Source organism: Mustela putorius, unplaced genomic scaffold, assembly GCF_011764305.1.
Source record: "Mustela putorius furo isolate JIRA1106 unplaced genomic scaffold, ASM1176430v1.1 tig00537227_pilon_pilon_pilon, whole genome shotgun sequence".
Lineage (NCBI taxonomy): Eukaryota > Metazoa > Chordata > Mammalia > Carnivora > Mustelidae > Mustela > Mustela putorius.
In genome coordinates this window covers 40656403-40672571 of record NW_025422368.1, presented here as the reverse complement: position 1 = coordinate 40672571, position 16169 = coordinate 40656403, and the positions used below count along the sequence as shown (strand labels likewise).

The 16169-nt window shown below is 41.7% G+C and overlaps 1 protein-coding gene across 2 annotated transcripts in view; it reads right to left on the bottom strand.

Annotated features, from left to right (window-relative positions):
• Nucleotides 1-16169, bottom strand: part of HMGA2 (high mobility group AT-hook 2) — a 140148-nt gene that overhangs the window by 109326 nt on the left and 14653 nt on the right. The window lies entirely within an intron of this gene.

Genomic DNA, 16169 nt, shown 5'->3' with positions numbered 1-16169 from the left:
GTGTCTTGTGACAGCAGCCCCCGGAAACAATGACAGGATCCGAAGGAAGAGGTTCATCAGAAGAAATGTCAACATTACAAATGGAAAACCAAGAAAGACAAGTAGGGTGACAGGAAAATGCTCCCTATAGTGGAAAAGCAGTGGAACTAGAAATCAGGAAACCTGGTTCTTGTCCTAGCTGATGAGGTTGAATGACCTTGAACTGGACACTGCATTGTTCTCAACTTGCATTTTGTCACCTACAGAATATGAGAGAATTCAACTACAGAATCTCTCCACTAAGTCTAGGGTCACTGTGGGGTATATCAAGCACCAAACAGACCAACAATTCCATATCGACTCCTCCCCTCCCCCATCACTATTTTGGCTAAGCTTGGATGAGACCTCAGTGACAGACAACAGGATATAGAAATGTAAGCTTTCCTTCACCACGTCCACGGCCACAACAGCAGTGTGACCACATTTATTTGGATCAAGTAAGGCCCAAGGGTGTTTGCTATGGAAGTCATAGCAGCCTGTTCTGACATTATTTTTAATATTTTTCTTTAATATATATATTTTTCTGAACTTCTGAGATTCTCAAAATGTCTCCAGCTGATTTAAAAAGTAAACTTTGGTTTAAATAATTGTGATCACCAAAAATAAAGAAGGTTACTCATAAATCATGAGGTTTTAAAGTGACAGTAGGAGGGGCACCTGGGTGGTGACTCAGTGGGTTAAAGCCTCTGCCTTCAGCTCAGGTCATGATCTCAGGGTCCTGGGATTGAGCCCCAAATCGGGCTCTCTGCTCAGCGGGGAGCCTGCTTCCCTTCCTCTCTCTCTGCCTGCCTCTCTGCCTACTTGCGATCTCTGTCTGTTCAATAAATAAAATCTTAAAAAATAAAGTGACAGTAGGAGAAGGATTAGTCCAAAGAGGAAAAGAAGTGCTTTATATGCCATAGCATAGCTGGGACTTAGGCTTTGATAGAACAGTGGTATCAAACATGTTAACCTTTTTCTCCAAAAGGACCCACGGTGATCAGATTCACAACCTGTTGCTCACTGGTTATGACCAAACATCACCATCATCACCATAAATGTGGTCACCGAATCAAACACTCAGATTCCAGGAGGGACCAGTAGAATACGACAGACCTTTGTCGTCACCCAATGTTAATACTCAACATTTGAACTACTTGTAAATCCAGTGTTTCTGAGACAGGAGTACAAGACTGATATATTTAGCTGGTGAGGGAGCTTGGCCATCTGCCAATGTGTGTACCTCGGCACAACTATGCTGTGTGTGTGTGTGTGTGAGAGAGAGAGAGAGGGAGAGAGAGAGAAAGGGAGAGAGAGGGATTGCATGTGTATGACAGGAGTGACAGAGAGTTGCAATTTTTTTTTTTTTTTAAATCGGGAAACCTAATGGGGATATTCCTACAGGTCTCAAGCTAATAAGAGTCTATGGAAGTTCGTCCTAAAGATCGGCCCAGATCGCCAAAGTACAAGTAACAGGACATTTCCCCAAAGAATATCTGTTCTCATGGACATTCAAAATCTGTGTGAAATGGATTTCTAGAGGGAGAAAAGTATTTCTCCACAACTTCAGGACTCTGGACACATGTTTCAGTATATCCCAAGAGGGCAAACAGGTACTCAAATCAGCCTGTTGTTGTATGTGGCCTCAGGAAAAGCAGGTGTGTTACCCTACGAGGCCAACTCTTTTGCTTCCTGGCCTCTGAAATTGGCAGAACTCTTAACATCGTACAAAAGCTTAAGTTACTCCAAGCAAATAGTTAGCTGTGTGCCAAGCCCACCTATGATTTTGGCTGGGCCAGCCAGCACTTTCTAACGAGGGAATGTGAAAGAGGAACTACACAGCCACAGATAGGAACCAGGGGCCAGATTTCCACTCTCTGCCTTCCTATAGCCACAAAAGGCTTTTGCATGCTTAGAAGAGAAGACGCTTAATGTCCTGTCATCATAGGAGATATCGAAAACTCTCAACCAACCTACAGTCTTAGAAGAGAATACTTCTGGAGGTCATATATGAATTACACAGGTAGTAAAACTGTAGAGAACTTAATGCTCACTGATGCACACGCATGTGAGTACAATAAGCATTGAATATGGGAATATGATGCGTGAATTGTGTTCATGCAATATCCTAGCGCTATTCTGTGCTACAGCTTTACAAAATACCACCATGGAGAGGCAACCGGGCAAAGTGTACGAGGGACTGTTGCGTATAATTTCTTACTGCTGCAAAGGAATTTACAGTGATAGGAGTGAACAAGAACGATAAGGTTACATGGGCTGGAATTTGGGGTAGAGGAGAAAGGGAGAAAGGAAGGGAGTCTAATTTCTCTCTCTACCAGAGAAAGGGCAAGAAAGAAACTTTGATATTTAAAAAAATATGAATGAGTGAGGTTCTCAAAAGGGGCCTTTCCAGTTTGATGTTTTTCCTATCTAGGAATTTGGAAACAATGTGGAGGGCCTTCCTTTTGATCTTTTTTTAGGGGAGAAGAAGAGAGGTCGCTAAAATCCAAACCATGTTGGGAGAAGACAACATATCTCTACATAGGTACCCCATCAGCTATTTTTCATACTGAATACTTTCATTTGTCACAATATTCCACACAGTTTACCAATTTTGTATTAAGTTAAAAGTCATTCATCCCTGAAGAGATTTCACTATGACTCACGAGCATGGGAAGCTGTGCGTTGTAGGCCAGTGTGATCATCTTCTGTAGATTAATTGGAGTCTGGAACTGCATTCCCTCACATCTGCCTCAGCTTTCCCTCTGGATTTTAATCGGGGAACTAATGCTATACTGGTGTTCTCCAATTTGGATCTTCCTACTTGAGGTCCAGAGAAAGACAGGAAAAGCAACTAAATTTATTGAGCACTCACTATGTGCCAAGCACTGTGTATTGAGCTGCCTAGACCAGGAAGGGTGGGACCCATGTGTGGTGAGGGTATAGGCGCGTGCTCCAGACATGACATCACACTACTGCTCTGCCCACTCAGAATCACTGGCTTAGGAGGCCAAAAACGATTACATGATTCAGTGGCTAAGGTCACAGACAGCCATGGAGGAAAGGGCCCCAGGAAAGCAGCATCTACAAATCCCAAATGGACAGCTGGATCGTTGTGGCTAGTTTGACTGGAATACACAAACACGTAACATAATCAACAGGGATGTTTCACCAAAATCCACTCTCTGCTACCCAAACTTGAGTTCTTTCAGTCCTGTAATTAAACATAAAGCCAAGCTGAATTGAGGCAACAAAACAAAAAATGAGTATGATACAAATAAGGGGGAAAGCTGCTTCTAGAAACATTATCTGTATATCCAGTAGACTTTTTTAAAGAAGATAACAATAGAAATATTCATTTGAATATCACTGTGTCCACTCTACTTTCTTTTCCCCCAAGTTTAACTCTCTTGAATGACCCTCAGAGCGGAGGCACTTGGCATTCCTACTGGTTTCCCCCAACACCACATCCTCAGCTCTCCACAGACTGACCTCCCCCCTTAGACTGCATCTCTACAGAAACGGGTTGTCATCTACTGCCTGGGATCACTGCAACCTCCAAGGTCACTTCCACTGTAAGGGATGCTCCGTGTCCCAAAATTTCCCTTCTTATTCAGGTGTGTTTTGAGCATGCCATTCTTCTGTTTGGAACTCCGCAGTGACTACCTGAGGAGACACGAATCTATAATCCTTTCCTTAAATGTCCATCACTTGAGACACCTTCCCTGCTCATCCACTTCTCCTGGGTTGCTTTACCCCTTTAGTCACACACTTTGATCCCCTGGCTGGCCCCCCTCTGAACCTCACCCAACACTGCTGTTGACTCACTCACTCTGCACACAAGTGGAATCGTATCCTGTTGGAACTGTTTTAATATATGTCATTATACTTCTGAACATTGTCCATGTTAGCCTGCCAGCCAAAAGAGCAGATGAAAATGGAAACAGAAAAAGAACAAATGCCTCCTAATTGTTACGTAGGACAAGGGCGAGGATGAAGATGGTGACTTGAGTTTTAAAAGTTTGGAGTAGAGGAGAAAGGGAGAAAGGAAGGGAGTCTAATTTTTCTCTCTGCCAGAGGGGCGCCTGGGTGGCTCAGTGGGTTAAGCCCCTGCCTTCGGGTCAAGTCATGCTCTCAGGGTCCTAGGATCGAGCCCCTCATCAGGATCTCTGCTCAGCGGGGAGCCTGCCTCTGCCACCCCCCAACCAATCTCTCTTCCTACTTGTGATATCTCTCTCTGTCAAATAAATAAATAAAATCTTTAAAAATAAATAAATAAATAAGGTATATAAACAACAAGCAATTTCATTCCCCCTATTATAAAGCATTAAATTTTAATTGCCAATTATCTTTACTGCAATCACCTTATGACTGTATGGTGCTTTGTGACCCTTACATGACTTCTTTCCATTATTCTAACTACAACCCAAAGAGGAAGCCTCAGGAGATACGATACTTGTCATCCCCATCTTGCATCTGAGGAAACAGGCTCCAGGGTGTTAAGTGACTTATCCAAGGACATAGAGTTATAAATTCATTAACTCGGGAAGCAAGTCCAATAGACCTTCCACTGCAAACCTAGCCTTCCATCGACAATACCATCTGAAGTCTCGTTTAGAGCCAAGATTCGCAGTTTAGAAACACAAGACAAAGTCAGAAAAATCTGGGAATGTTACCATGGGAAAGAAAAAGCTGCCTTCATAAATTCTCGTAGGTTTTAACACTAATGATACAAGGTACTATATTTTGTGCATTTGCTAGGAGCTGGACACTTTGGCTAAAACGGCAAAGGAGGGAGTATGAGCTGTATTTTACAAAAGAAGACACTGAGGCTCAGGGAAGCAATGGCGACTTCAGGCTGGTAAGGGCTAAGGCCCAGACTCAAACCCAGATCCGAAGTATGTCCACTTTTACTGCCCTAAGCAAGAAGAATTATTTTGAAGAGAGACATACCAGCTGTTCTCTATCACCAAGAAGAACAACACAAAAGGAAATGGACTGAGAACCATGCAAGGAGAAATTTAGGTTGAATATAAGACCCTCCTGTGACAGGCGGGTGTTTAAATTTGCACACCATGACCAAGGGTACTCACGACATGTTTCTAGACGGCTTTTTCTCACATACAAAGAGATTTTTCTACCAAAGATAGTTTTGAGAGCGTAAGTAGATCAATAGAAATATTTTCTCAGGCTCAAAAATTTTATAGAAAGATAAAACCTCAAAATAAGACACCTAAATTTTCACTCTGATTTTAAAAGTTGTGCTTGCCTTACGGATATAAAATGTCAGCTTCTCAACTGGGGCACACTAAATTTTTATGGGAACATAATTACTTAAAAGAATCGGAAGTAACAATGATGAACACATACCACATTTTAAGAATCCTGGGCAGAAAACTCCTTTTTTCGGGGGGGAAAAAAAAATTCAGTCACAAGGAATTCTTCATACTGTGACTTGACCATGTATGGCCAAACCCTCTCCAACTATACAATCAAGCTGAACATCCTACTAATCCCATAATGTACATAATGAATATAAAAGCTCACTCACTCCATCATAGCAGGAAACAATGTGGTACTTACTGTACGGTTGGAATTAGCTCTCTGTGAATACTCAGGAACGCTTAAGAGGTAGATAATAGAGCAGTTTTGTTCCCATAGGTGTTAACGACTGAAAAGAGCCCCAGTTGATATCCACTGAGATTAGTGATTTAATGGCAAAGCAGATTAAGACTATGTGTTAGACTAAGTCACCGTTTTATTGTTTAGAAAATTACAGATTTTAAATCTGTAATTTAAAATTTACAGATTTTTGTCTTATATTCAACCTAAGTTTAAAACAGATTTTAAATGGTTTTTGTGTAGCTCATTTATTGTCTGAACAGGATGTTATAAAGCAACACACAAAGTCCTAAGCCTGACTGATTCATGGATAAATTCGCATGTCGTAAGTTACCCCCAGAAGAAGAACATTACTGATAAAAACACACATACACACATACACACACACACACACACACACACACACACAAGATCTACCAGTGTCTTGGTTTGATGGCCTGGAAATGAACACATTGTACACAGCAAATCCAAACAGAACGTCATTAAACTCTATCCCACTGCAATGCAAGGAATGCAAAGGGGATGAATTAGAGTTGAGAATGAGTTGCTTTCACCCACCGCACATAGGAATTATATGGTCCAAAGACAAGAAAGGAGAATAAAGAATGTAAAACCAAACTTTACTTACACTTAAACAAGACATTTAAAATCTAGGGTGCCTGGGTGGCTCAGTTGGTAAGTGTCTGCCTGAGGCTCAGGTTGTGATCCCAAAGTCCTAGGATGAAGCCCCGTATTGGGTTTCCTGCTCAGCAGGAAGCCTGCTTTCCCTCTGCTAGTCTCCCTACTTGTGTTCCATCTCTCACTGTCAAATAAATAAATAAAATCTTAAAAAAAAAATTTTTTTTTAATTTACTGAGAACACAGAATTAAAATGCTATAGGATGGAAAGAGTATTATCACACATCGGCTTTCCATTCTTTCTGATAAACCCATATGGTGTGCACCCATCATCAGGGGCGACGCAGGGGGGCATGGAGACGGTCATGTGCATACTGTCCAACTCCACCAAATGAGAGATGCTTCAGCCATTTCCATTAAGGAGTTTGGAGAACATTTAAGTTGGGTCCTCTAAGAGAATAGTGATAATAAAGAAAACGTAGGGACGGAGATCCTAGAATAAGGAAACGATACTGTAGGATCAGCCTCTGACACGCACTGGTATCTGTCTTCCCTGACCTCAGAATCATTTGGAACAGTGAATGATAAAAGACGGCAGAACAAATGCTCCTTTAGAACACATTATCAGCTATCTTCTTAGGATTCCCTGTTCCTAAACAGGGTAATTCCCTCACCTCCCTGGGCTTTAGTGGTTCCCCGTAATAGTGTGCTCCCTCAAGACTGAAAATTTCTGGATCGTCTGGAAACTCGTCAGGCCTGCACTTCCTTTGTTGGTAATGTTAATGCTTAAACTTCCAAGTCATGCCACATTGCTACCTTTGCTATCCCGACTGTGAGTCCTTACCCCTTTGGTGGTATAAAACCTAGTGTATTCGATCCCTTGCTTTACGTGGGGTGCTTTAAAATGTCCCTGAAAGGAGTCAAAGATACAAAAAACTATTGCCTGATGCTCCTCTCTTGTTTATTTTCATGTGAACACTAAAAATTAGGAGAGAAGGAGAGGGGAAATGCAATCAAAGTAAATTTTCGTGGAAGAGAACTTAGAGACTACCTGAGAAGACTATTCTGTGAGGTTCTGTCAACAAAGCTTTCTTCTGTTTTTCTGATGGTCCAAAGCTGTGACAAAAATTCTCTGAAGGTACAGTGCCGGAGTGTCTATTTTGGAAAGCGGAACGCTATTTGCAGGAGCGAGGGAATGGAAAGATTGAGACAGGGCAAGGCATTCAGTCTGCATTGGGCCCGGGTGATAGTGGCTCCCGGCTTACTTCTTCAGGGGAAAGGCAAAAGCTGGAATTTGAAATTATTACAAACACTGCCTTGATGCCTATGGTTTGGGCTTTTAACCTCTTTGTGTCCTCTTTGAAAATACAGATCATCAGATTCGAAAAAAAGAATTAAAAAAGAGCATGCGATTCAAATCTACATTCGTACCAGAAAACAAACATTCAAAGCCCACACTTTATGTGTAATAAAGAAATGCTGTCATTCTATTCAGCCAACATTTATTAAGTCTTGCTTCAGGCCTGAAATTATACTAATAATCAACAGTGATGATCTACAGACTGCCTGCCCCACGGTGAATAAAGTTTTTGGGTGGCTTCTCATTGAATTTTTACAATTCTTATGCAATGAAAACTATTACGACCCTTTGCTCCAGACACAAAAAGACCAGAGCTGGTGGCCAGGAGCATCTTGCCTTGCTAAGCGGCTAACTGACCGCAGGCGGGTTGAGCTCTTAATCATTTGCTGACTTTCCTCCTCGGTCCTAGGTGCTAAGGGTAAAAGGATAAATGTGATATGCTTTCCACTTTCAAGAGTCATTTTTTAAATACAAAAGGTAGCAGTATCCAGAAATATTAAGGTGTGCAATTCATCGTTTTGACACCAGGTGATTTTAAAGTTATCTGATAAACAAATTATCAGCATGAACAAAGAGGAAAAAAAAATAGAGCAATGTATGTTGAGGCCGTGGCCCAAAAGAATTAGCCTGATCTTTCTAATTCCCTGTCCTTCTTTCTTGGTACCAGTATCTGGCAACTTTTTTTTTTAAGATTTATTTATTTATTACAGATTGATTTATTTATTTACTTATTTGACAGAGAGACGAAACACAAACAGGGGCAGTGGGAGAGGGAGAAGCAGGCTTCCTGCTGCGCTGGGAGCCCGATGCGGGGCTCGATCCCAGGACCCTGGGACCAAGACCTGAGCTGAAGGTAGACGCTTAACAAATGAACCACCCAGAAACCCTCGCAATTTAATACCTATCTTTTTATAACTATACTAACCAGATGAAATTTGACTCACTATTTTGATAGATCAAATGTGTGTACGTTTGTTATTAACCTGGATTTTGGCCATGGTGATAAGGAACAAATGTAACTTCAGCCCACTTATACAGCTAATTCATAGATAATATGTATAGCTATATTCAAATAATGACATAGAGTGTCATCAGGATTTGGAAAACAGCACAATCATGTCTATGGAAGGACTGTTAAATTCTGAAGAGCTCAAAATACTTGAAAACTGGAATTTAATTTAGCTTCTCAGCATCTGCAACACAGAGGAGTATCTAAGGGGCTGACACCAGTTCTCCTCTTTGGTTCTCCAGAAGGTAAGTGCCCCAAAGGCAGCCCCCATCTATCCTGTTGGGTTGGGTAACCCCAGGACCCAGCACAAGGGCTTGATCCATAGCACTGTCAGAGACTTGAGTAAAATGTTCAGATAAACAGAAAACTGCAAAATCAGAGGGTCTTGCCATTGTAGCCTTAGGGTTTACGTGGTCTAGCCAAGCAAGAGAGAAGTAAACCAACAAGCAAATGAACGAAAACAGTGTCCAAAACAGTCCGGTTAAGCATCTGACTCTTGATTTGGGCTCAGGGTCATGAGATTAAGCCCTGCACTCGGCTCTGTGCTGAGTGTGGAGCCCACTTAAGACTCTCTCTCTCCCTCTCTACCCGCCCCACCCCGCCCAAAAACAAACAAAAAAAAGAAACACAGTGTCTAAGCAACTTCTTGTGTGTCTGTGTTGTCCATCTTACTAAGCTTAGGCTTCTGCAGGATCCTCTGTTCAAAAAGACAAAGTGCATTTTCTGGGTGAATGGACTGAAACCCCAGCACAAAATAATGACAAATCTTCCCTTCCCTTGGTCCTACATTGAGGATTAGCTGTATGATCATTGCACACCCAAACAGGACTCTCTGATGAGGCAATCTCCCTCTTCCTGAATTCCATGAACTATCATTCCACAATGTAATGTAAGAGTAAGTCTAATGTAAGACTTCTGAATCTGAACAGGGGGCAAAAGCCTGTTAACCCAAGCCTGATTTGCAGCCATTCATCAATATGGACGAAACATAATTTTTAAAAAGAGACCTTTGCTTCCCATAGCATCCTAAAAAAAGGCAGCATACTTCTGAAATTGCATTTAGTAGAGGAATAAATAAAGCATGAGTGAAAAACAAATTTCAGGGTGATAGCTACAGTCGATTACTCCTGAGGATGGAGTCTGGGTAACCTGGGTCTAGCAATCAACAGATAATCTGAAAACCTTATGTCTGCCATTCCTCCCTGCCTCTTTCCCCAGCCAAGTCTTTTACCAGAGATGAACCCCCCTCCCTGTTTCTGGCCCTGCCCCCCATCTGGTGGAGGTGCTAATGAGTAGTGAAATGGCCAAAGGGCAGGCTGGGGTGGAGGATGAGGAGGGGGGGGTGTGGAGGGGTGGGGGTGGAGGGAAGGCTGGGGAAACAAAGCAAAGAAGGAGACAGGAGGCTGGATCATCATCTACAGACTCCCTGGGTAACAGAGCTGGGTGCGGCAATAAAGGTTCTTGTGTTTTACAGCCCTCCATGCTTAAGAGCCACTGGCTGCAGAGAGAATATTCCTGTTCGGTACTGAACCAGGAGAAAAAGCATGGGTAAACTGAGCAACCTGTCCGAATGTTTCCAGCTCATCAGAACACAGAAGTCCTGATTTCAGTCCGAAGTAGGCAAAGGAGGCTCGATTCAATCCCATCAAATGGAAATTGTGCCAAAAATGGTGAAATATGGGGCGCCTGGGTGGCTCAGTGGGTTAAAGCCTCTGCCTTCGGCTCAGGTCATGATCCCCGGGTCCTGGGATCGAGCCCCGCATCGGGTTCTCTGCTCAGCAGGGAGCCTGCTTCCTTTTCTCTCTGCCTACTTGTAATCTCTGCCTGTCAAATAAATAAATAAAATCTTTAAAAAAAAATCTTTAAAAAAAAATGTTTTCTTGAAGTGTGGTGTAGTTTCGCCTATGTTGTCTGGTAAAAAAAAATACACACACACACACACACAGCATATTAACTGTATTTATATACATCATGAGAATTTCTAATATGCCACCCATAAGTTCTCAATTTGGGGTAAGCATGGGTAAATATGCGTATGGTGATATGGATAAAGTTTTAAGCACCTCTGTCATATAATTCCATATTCTTTGAATTCCATAACACCTGACATTTTATTAGAGTGGAGTTGAGATAATGGTCTTAGACAGGATTTGGCCGAGCTGATTATTTTGCGTAGTGAGATAGGACATTTATCGGAACTAATTCCTGTCTCTAATTTGCCACTCAATCAAGTGTTCTATTATAGTCTGCTAAGACCACACAGTTTTCATGGAACTGTGGCAGACCCCGAGGTCCATGCTGTAAGGCCCTGAACAGTCAGGATCTGGTACAAGTTGGCTAGGCCAGACTGAGACGGATGACAAAACAGGGCAGGTTATCAACCTTTTCCTTAAAGACTTCGTTTAATAGGATAATTAAGGATAGCATTCCAACATTCAATCAAATAAAAAAAGATATTAATCTTGATTCAAAATATGAATGATCGAATCCAATTCTTGATTCATTTCTTAGTATTTTGCTGTTTAATCTTGCATTTTTAAAGTGTGATTTTTAGTAAATTCTGCAGTAAACTATTAAAAGAGAAAGTTTAATCACTTTTCTCCCACAGAGTTCTGTTAGGGTTTGCGAAGTACTCCATTTTTATGAGAAAATATGGCAAAGTGGATGGCTTCAGTAAACACGGCTTACCAAATTTAAACACATTATATGCATCGGAAGACTCATGTTTGAGTTACTGAGCATACAGCAGAGAACCACGTGCTTTCAGGGGAACATCTCCACTTTCAAATGCATGTTATTACGACAAGTTTCCCGGGGAAAATGGTTTCACCTCCCCACACTCCATTAGCAGTTCTTGATGTCATATCAAAGTCATTTCTTCCCCTCCGACTCCCATAAAAAGTTACACTTATCTGCAATATGCATTATTAGCTATTTCTTTCTAAACTTCAAAGTTATACTTCAGTTTAAACAAAGCAAGTGTTAAATTACAAATGGCTAAAAGTTAAAAAAGAAAAGGGAGGGGGGGGACAAACATCTGGAGGGGAAAAGTCATGGAAATGAAAACCTAATGTTTGAACTTCAACATCAGATTCCCAGGTTCCTCAATGCACTAATGCTTGGGAGCTTTAGAAGAAATCCAAAGAGTTTCAATCAGTCTAGTTTGTAATAGGTTTTATGCTGATTTAATTTCCTGTACTTGATCTTCACATCATCACTTAAGTTTCTAGAGGTCTTCAGACTTGAAAAAACAAAAAGCCTTTGTTGCCTATCTAGAATCCTTACATGTCTGACCAACAGCTGAAATTACATCACTTTCCTGTGCATCACAAGCTCTGAAAAGACAACTGCCTCCTCAAAAGAGATGGAATGGAAATGCATATTTTTAAACCAGTGCACTGCACACACCCCATTACCAAATAAAGAGAATGAGCAACCCCTCCCCCCACCAAAACAGCTGGGCTTCGTTAGTGACCAATCGTGGTTCAGCAAAGGCAGCTAGTCCTTGGTTCAATTTCAAGGTCAATCTCAGCATCTCCAGAGGGCTGGTGGATTGGTTGGCTTTTACCCCTTACAAACCATCAGTTCCTATTGGGAGTATACATACTCTCCTTCTGTCCTGTTTTCTTTCTCATAAAGATATTCTGAAAACAAAACACCTACAAACACCTTTGTTCCCACTGATTTACTCTTTATTACTGTTCTTACCTCTTTTCCAGAAGCACTAGTTGCTTCCCTCAGCAACATCTGGATGAAGTCTTCCACCCTCCGGGTTCCCATCTTCTTGAGCCTTCACTCCATTGCCTAAAACTTTTTCCAAATATTTTCCATCACTAACTCTATTCTGGGATGAGCTCCCTTCCTAAGCTAAAACTAAGGAAGGCAAATATTAAATGCCTCGTCTCAACTGGCAAAAGGACTGAGTAATGAAACTCTATGGAGCCTCCAAGAAACCAGCACATCTCTGGACGTGCGTATTCTGACCCACAGGAGGAATCATGCTTTTCAAAGTGATGAACTACACATGACGCCAAACCTCGACCGTGAGAAGAGAGGCTTATAAGTGGCTACGTGCAATGCTCCCCTGAATGGAAAATAGACTTAAAATGAACTTTAGGATTATTTATAAGCAGTTCTTAAGCTTGATGATACTCAACGGAGATCCATTAAAGACATAATGGTACCACCAAGGGTGTTTGGTTAGTTGATGCCTGACTGTCAACTTGCCCCTTGTGTGTGGCTATGGGTACTGTAAGTAAGTAGGGTGTAGGCTGACGGTGGTAACTACATGAAAATGTAGAGAGGAATGAATCGTTGTGTCTAACATTATTTGGGCATTCGCATGTGCTAAGCCTCTTATTATGCCCTTTGCATGCGTGACCTTATTTAATCCCCACAACAACTCTATGTATGAGAAATGTATCTATCTAACAACTATGAAAAATGTACTGCTCTTGTCACCTTTTTAGAAAGAAGGAAACCCAATCTTTTAAAGGTCACATAATTGGCTCAAGACTCCACGGTTAGTCAAGTGATGGGGCATGATCTGCACCCAAGCCATCTGAATCCAGACCCTGAGCTCCCAGCTATGAGACCAGGAGGAAATGGAGGTCCCACTTCTCTCTCCTGCCTTTACATCTTGCCTCCTTCACACCAAAAATTTTTAAAAAGCAGAAGTCGGGGAGTCTGGGTGGCTCAGTGGGTTGAGCCTCTGCCTTTGGCTCAGGTTGTGATCTCGGGGTCCTGGGATCGAGCCCCGCATCGGGCTCTCTGCTCAGCGGGGAGCCTGCTTCCCCCCCTCTCTCTGCCTGCCTCTCTGCCTACTTGTAATCTCTCTCTGTCAAATAAATAAAATAAAAATCTTTTAAAAAAAATAATAAAAAAATAAAAAGCAGAAGTCCAGACTAGTTCACTGAAAGAATAGATCCCAAAACTCTTTCAAACTCAGGAGGCTGGGGAGGGCACAAAAGAGAATAAAGGAAAGAACAGAAGTTAATCCCCACAACAACTCTATGTATGAGAAATGTATCTATGAGTTAATATACTCACTGGATTGGCCAATGGTCCATCCCCTTGACGAAGCAAGACTGATGCAAGTTTCTGCCCTACATCTACATGTATACTTTTGGTTAGTCAACTCCTGAGTAGCCTACCATGTGCCAATTCCAGTCACAACAGATGAGAGGGTTCCATGACAGACTTTTTTTTCCAGGCCTGTTACATGACACTGTAAGAGTTATAGGACATCTTTTTAAAAGTGAAAGAACTTAAAAACAAAACAAAACAGCTCAGAAGAATAAAAGGGTAGCAATTTGACTTTGAGGCCATGTACTTAGCAAATCTAGTCAGTTGAAAAATATATCTCTAATACAAGGAAATCAGTGAATGACACTGTTGGAAAGAATTGAACTCACTATGAAGTACAAGCCCATTTCCTATGGAAAATGCAGTAATTTATTTCTTTAGCACCAGCCTTCCAGCACAGAATGCCACTGAACTGAATGTCTGGCCTTGAGTGGCTGCAGACTCTATGCAACAGAATATACACAAGCGAAGAGGAAACACACCGTCTAGAAAAAATACACAATTTCCTTTTACTTCCTCTTCTAAGTAGAACAGCTCTTCTTTAGGGACCGAGTCAGGAGGCTGTGACAGTTCACTCACTATACAGTATTTTTCATTCTCACAGCCTGTAAAATTTAGAAATCACCACCGTCAATGGGGATGACCCAGTTATTCCCAGAAAGCAAGGGCCTCCCCGATGGATGCCTCTCATGGGCTTCTTATCCAGCATGAAAATCAGATACCTGGAATCCATATCTCCAACGAGTAAGAACCCATTAAGGAGGGGCACCTGGGTGGCTCAGTGGGTTAAAGCCTCTGTCCTGAGATAGAGCCCACAATTCTCAGCAGGGAGCCTGCTTCCTCCTCTCTCTCTGCCTGCCTCTCTGCCTACTTGTGATCTCTGTCTGTCAAATAAATAAAATCTTAAAAAAAAAACAATTAAGAAAAAAAAAAACCCATATAATAGGTTCTTGGCTGAAACACTAGCTGTGTAAAGATGAATAGTGGGAAGAAAAGCCATAAAGATAGGTGGGTGTGAAAAACCTAAACTTAATAGAAACAGAGAGTAGAATGGTGGTTGCCAAGAATGGAGTGTGGGGGAAGTGAGGAAGTGTTGGTCAAAGGACACAAATTGTCAGTTATCGAGCCTGGGGATCTAGCATGCTGATTATAGTTAACAACACTGTGTTATATTCTTGAAAGTTGTTAAGAGAGTAGATCTGAAAGGGCCTCACCACAAAAAAAAGGAAATGGTAATTATGTGAGGTGACCTTAAACAAATGTTATGGCAGTAATCATTTTGCAATACATAAGTATCAAATCAATATTTCATATTCCTTCAGTCTACACAACGTTATATGTCAATGATCTCTCCGTGAAGCTGGGGGATGCAAGAGAGGCCACACTCTCGCGCCCCCTAACTTTCATTGTCTTGGCTTACAATTTATTTCATTTTAGCAACATTAATCTCGTGACTTCCAAGAACTTATCATTTTCTATAGAAAATATACTCTCATTAGTAAAAGTGAAAATAATTACTCTGCATCTTCCCAGGAAGGAGGGCTTAGGGACAGTGAGCAGAGGCTGCAGGGAGGCAGATTGAAGAATTTTCTAATTCTGAAAGTTCTGAGCTTTCTAAGAAGGAAGAGCAGCCTTAAGAGGTAGTGAGCTCCCTAACACTAAGGATCTCAAAGCAGTCCAGATGATTACCGCCTGGTGAGTAGATCTGGAGAGAATTCACATATTGACCAGAAGGTTGAATGAAATGCTCTTACTTTAAGGTTACATTGCAACGCTGAGATGTTTTTAATCTAAAGATCATCCCCGTTTCCTTGTGCTAAGAAATCTAATCCCAACACATGTTGAGCAGAGGAAAAAAAAAAATACAAGATGAATAAATTAAATGAAAGGCAATACCACAGTATAAATAGAAAGTGATGTAGAACTCTAGAGGAGAAAGGAATGGCATTCCAACAGGAAAATATAATATAGCAGAGCAGCAAAGACACTTAAAAAAGATGAAGCCTGGGGCGCCTGGGTGGTTCAGTGGGTTAAGCCTCTGCCTTCCACTCCAGTCATGATCTCAGGGTCCTGGGATCGAGCCCCGCATCAGGCTCTCTGCTCTGAGGGGAGCCTGCTTCCCCCTCTTTCTCTTCCTGCCTCTCTGCCTACTTGTGATCTCTCTCTCTCTCTCTCTGTCAAATAAATAAATAAATAAATCTTTAAAAAAAAGAAAAAAAAGATGAAGCCTGCAGGATAAATCAGGGAAGAGAGAAAAGGAAAGCAAAGGTCCCATTGCAGAGGATATGTCCTATTGAGGATGCCTTTATCTTTCTTGAGAAATGACTTTATTCATTTTTAAGGTTTTTCTCCTCTGTCAATGGGGCAAACAGATCAGAAGAACGCGGGTAGTGTGGCAGCAAAGGGAACAAGGTGGTAAAATGAGTGAAGCTCCTTGGTGAGCTCTGGATTTCTGGC